Consider the following 5,373-nt stretch of genomic DNA (forward strand, 5'->3'; position numbering starts at 1 on the left):
TGTAGAAGGAAAGCATGGAAAAAAATGAGGATGTGGGTTTAGCAAAAAACTCATTCATAGTGTAGATAGGGACTGTCTCAAGTCTAAAAATGAAGGTGTCAAATGGTTTGTCTTTCTGAAGTATTTGTTTACTAGGTGGATTTAAAAATTATGAAGCAATGTAAGAAACAAAAGGATCGAAATAAACTCGAGATTCCTTTGAAAGGGTGGAAGGAGGGGAGTCGAGGTGGATGTTGTGCAAAGTAGTTCTTGATAGGGTGAATCATCACCTCCTCTAAGAAAGTCATCGAATTCCTCATCTAGATTGGTCATATCCACGTTACTATGATAGTCCTCTACATCTTTGAGAAAGTCATCTATCTCATCCTCATCCGTAATATGTGTATCGACTAGTGTAGGGATGAAAATGTTGGAGTCTGAACTTCCAAAGGAAAGAAATTTGGGCATATGATTATCAGGGAACGTGTTGTTGAAATAATCTCGAGCAAAGCTCTCGATCATTCTAACCTCTCCATCCATGATCTAATCGGGTAACGTGGTCTTTGTTTTAAAACATTGACTTCAACAGCAAGATGGCCAAAAGACATGGACATTGAACCATCGCGGCAATTAATGAGCGCATTGGAAGTTGCCAGGAAAGGACGCCCTAAGATGATCGGGACAGAGTCGTTAACGACTTTTGTATCGAGGATGACAAAATCAGCCGTATAGTAAAAATCTTGAACTTTTACCAGAACATTTTCGACCACACCCTTAGGATACTTAATAGACCGATCAGCTAATTGCAACGTCATTTTAGTGTGTTGCATCTCGTCTAGACCTATTTGTCTATACAAATAAAACGGGAGTAAGTTAACACTAGCCCCCAAGTCTAATAACGCGGTCGTCAGATAAGAATCTCCTAAGGTGCATCAGAAAGATGGATCGACTGTGGTCCTTGTACTTAACAATTCCATTATGTTCAGATAGAGTTGGGAATTGTTCTGTTAAAACGGCGTCTTTTGGTATATTTGTCTTACGCCTAGTAGTACACAATTCCTTAAGAAACTTAGCATGGTATGGTAGCTTTTTAATAGCTTCGAGGAAGGGAAGGTTTATAGTTATATTCTTGAAAACATCCCTAATCTCCTCATAATTTGTATCCCTAGTTAACACGGCTAATTTTTGTGGAAACGGTGGTTTCTGTCTATATTTAGCAATAGTATCAGCTGGATGTTTAACCGTGGCTTTCTGTTTCTTAGGTTGTGTTGTAACTGGTACCTCTACAGTTGTAGGGTCTTCAGTTTCTATTTCGGTATCTAGTAAAATGGCAGGTGTAGGGGCTACTAGTGGGGTAACTATAGGCATAGTTACTTTGTTATCAACCACTCTGCCAGAACGGAGAGTGGTGATGGCCTTTAGCTCACCTACATTTTCATATTCATTACTAGTATTATCGGTTACCTCAAAGGCTGTATTTGTTGTTTTAGGATTAGGTATTTCGTGACTTGGAAACACACCTTTGGGTTGGGCTTTATCTTTAGCCAACTATTGGGTTAAATTATTAACGGATTGTAGAAGTTGTTGGTTAGATTGAGCCATGGTTTGGAAAAGTTTTTGGCTTACTTGTATGAAGGTGTCAAGACGATCCGGTTGTGTGGGTGTAGTAGTCACGGGTGGTGTGGACGAACTATTTCGCGGAATTATTTATTGGTGGATTTTGATAGTTATTCTTTACCGAACGATACCTCTATTAGCATTATAATTATTATAACTACCTTGACTTTGTGCTTGACCTTGTCGAGGTTGCACTTGGTTGTTATAATTATTAAAATTACCGACGACTCGCCTTTGTCGTGGTGGAGCTTGGTTAAAACTCGGTTGGCCTAACATATTGATTATTGTACCTCGGAGGTGTGACATGTTGGTTATTTCTCCAACCGAAGTTGGGATTTTGTCTCTAAGGGTGTTAGGTTCACTATTAATGGAACAAGCCCGTTCATAGGCTATAGGGACGATGGGAGTCGGGATGCTTAGGGCTCCAATAGAAACTACATGGATTTGAATTTACGTTCATGCGGGGATAGGCTTTTGTTGAACGTAAATGGCCTCTACCTTTTTAGTGAGTGATTCGATTAGTGTTTTAAGCTCGGGATCGTGTTTAATTTCAAACATACCCGGCCTTAACAAAGATTTGATGAAGTAGCGGAGCCGGTGGATATCATACTACCCCAGTTGTTATTTAAAGCTTTAGTTTGATCCTCTAAAAATTTATAAGCCTCGAGGAGGCTCCTTTGCTTAAGAAACTACCCCCATTCATTATGTCTAGGACTTCTTTATGGTGGTGTAGAAGTCCTTTGAAAAAGGCATGAACTAACGTGTCTTTCGCTAAGTTATGATGTGGACACTCTATAAGGAGATCGGTGAAACGATTCCAAGCCTCTGAAAATGTTTCATGAGGATTTTGTCGAAAGAAATGAATCTTGGAAAGCATCTCATCTGTCTTTAGGGGTGGGTAAAAATGTTCCATAAACAGCTGAACAAGTTTAGCCCACGAGTCCATAGAATTAGGCGTTTGGGCAGTTAACTAAGACGCCGCCTTATCGGCTAAGGTGAAAGGGAATACCCTGAGTTTAATTTGTTCCTCACCAACCGTAGGATGGTGGAATGTTGTTAGGACTTGTTCAATCCTACGCATGTGCTGATAAGGTTTTTCATGGTCTAATCCATGAAAAACGGGTAACAAATTAAAAATATTTGGGGGGATTCGAAAATCCCCCACTGGGTCTGCTAGAACGATGCAAGATTTGGGGCTATCGCTCAAGGCTTTGTAGAAGTCAGAGAGAGGAGTCTCTTCTTCGTCGGGCATCAGGTCGTGATGTGTGTGAAATAGTAGCTAGAGGTGTAGTGGTTGGTATACTAGATAGACTTGTTTGTTGACGTTGTTGTGTAATTACGTTCGTGTTTTTGTTCGCCGCACCTTAATCTCATACAAGGCTAAAACCAAATTTAGCTAAACACATCAACACTCCAAACAATTTCGATATACTAGTATAAACCTCTAACGGGAGATGCGACGTGTGGAAGAAAGGAATACCTGATTGTGTCCTTGCTTCGCTTATGAATAACATCTGGTTTATGCGTGTTCAGTGTATATAACAAGTTAGAACACTGAAAAACTTGAAAAATCAAAGTTCGAGTCAAAACTGTAGAATTCCGGAAAAATTAGCAAACGGCGCGGGTGCGCTCTCATAGGGCGCCGTCGTGCTCCGTGTAATTCTCAAATTACAGTGTTTTTAGGGCGGGTCGCGCTCAATGTTCCAAGCTATATATATGGTGCGCTCTCCTTATAGCGCCGGTCAGCTCAAGTGTATATTTGTCCGGAACTTTTCAACGCTGAATCGGAAAATCACAGTATGAATCAAACAAGGGTGGGTGGGTGAAATGGGACTTTAAGAAAAGTACTTACTCTACGAAAACAATGCGAAAGTGAAACTAAGATGGCAGCGGCGCCATTTGATAAACATAGATAGTTAATGGTAGATAAGAGGTTAGAAAATAAAAGTAGCTAAGAATAGAAAGTAGCCATTAGAATAGCTTCTAGATCTAGATTTAATTCTTTATGTTAAGTTCAGTTTCCAATCCAATTCTTGTTTTAGATTAAACTCTAGAATCATTATTCTTAATTAGATTGATTAATAAAATAGCTGGTTTGTTAATTTCGATTCTTGTCATTTACATTTGTGTTAGATCTGATTTCATTTATTACTTGTTATTCAATTCTTAGTTATTAATTAGATTTTAATTATTGTTTAATTTAGATTAGTAAATTTCAATTTTTATATTATGTTTAGTTTTAATTCAATCGGAAATGATTGCGTAATGATTCTCGGCTAAACCTCCATTAGAGGTGGTTGAGAAGCCTTGATGAAAGCTTGATTCCGATTATCGTAGAGTCGTCGCAATTTTCTTTCCACTCTAGAAGCGATTAGTTCACCATGAGAATGGGTTTAATCGTTCACATGCTAGTTATGAATTGGTAGGAATGCCATGTGTAATTAGGGATTAGGAATAACCATATTGTTCGAAGGGCAGATTCAATTCGGTTTCTGACGATTAAATGCCGTTAGTAGGATTAAGTCGAGTTAAGGTGGAATCAATCCCCCTCTAACTCCTTATCATAGAATCAACGTAGCATTCCCATAGTTATTTTGATAATCGACTAGTTGCATCTTGTGGGTAGTTGCATCGTAGTCTAGTTGCCACTTCGTAAATCTCTCATTAGACTTTAGAGTTAAGAGTACTTATACGTAGAGAACATGCACATGCGGAAGGACTAGGAGTGGAACGAACTTCCTACTCCACTATATCTCATAGGATTGAGAGTAGAATCTTTGATAAACATATACGAGCTTAGTTTTAGTTTACTTACGTTTTGAGTTTTATCGTTCATTTCGTAGGTAAACTATTTCATAAGATAGTATATGTTTATCAAATTTTCTACTCTCAATTCTATCGAGATAGAGTGGAGTAACAAATTCATTCCACTCCTAGTGCTCTAGCATGGAATGTTTTCTAGTCTAATTAGTCGGTCTTAAGTCTAATGAGAGCTTTACGAAGGGTGTTATACTACGATACCTATATGAAATTGATTATGTTGAATTTAACTACGAATGCTATGGAAATATGATTGTTTTTGAATCTAGATAAAGGATTAGAGGGGAATCGAATCCACCTCAACTTAATAACCTAGCATAGATTCTTGTATCTCGATTCTTACGTTCTTATGGCAAGAAATTCGAGTTATAATCCCTAGTGTTCATGGCATTTCTACTGAATACTAACTAGCATGTGAGGTCAGCGTCCACCCATTCTCATGGCTTAATCGACCTTCTAGATTGGAATAGATTCTACAATGCTTCTACACTATACCACTAAGTTTTCATCAAGGCTTCATCAACCCCTCTAATGGAGGTTTTAGCCTTGAGTCATCAAACCATCATTTCCCATTGAATTATAACTACACATCATATTAAAATTCTAACTTAACTAAATTAACCAACAATGTTTCAATCTACTTAAACTACGAAATGATAATCAACAAGAATTAAAACTAGATCTATAAATTGAGATGACAAAAATCAAAATTGACAAAATAACTATTTTATTTATCTAATCAATAAAGAACAATGATTCAAAGACTTAATCTAAAACAAGAATTGAAAATGGAACTAAAACTTAATTAAAATACTGGAAACTAGATCTAGAATTATCTATATTGTTTTAGGTCTAACTATCTAATTTCTTGAATCATTGAATATCATTCATTAGATAAATAAAATAGTGATTATTCTTGTAAAAAATTTAAAAAAAAAAAAAAAAAAAAAAAAAAAA

At 37.1% G+C, this 5,373-nt stretch overlaps 1 pseudogene; it reads left to right on the forward strand.

Annotated features, from left to right (window-relative positions):
- The first annotated feature begins 2,369 nt into the window (after positions 1-2,369).
- LOC147504160 (small nucleolar RNA R71) lies at positions 2,370-2,463 on the forward strand (annotated as a pseudogene).
- Positions 2,464-5,373: the final 2,910 nt, after the last annotated feature.

The sequence above is a fragment of the Coptis chinensis genome, chromosome 4 (assembly GCF_015680905.1).
Source record: "Coptis chinensis isolate HL-2020 chromosome 4, ASM1568090v1, whole genome shotgun sequence".
Classification (NCBI taxonomy): domain Eukaryota; kingdom Viridiplantae; phylum Streptophyta; class Magnoliopsida; order Ranunculales; family Ranunculaceae; genus Coptis; species Coptis chinensis.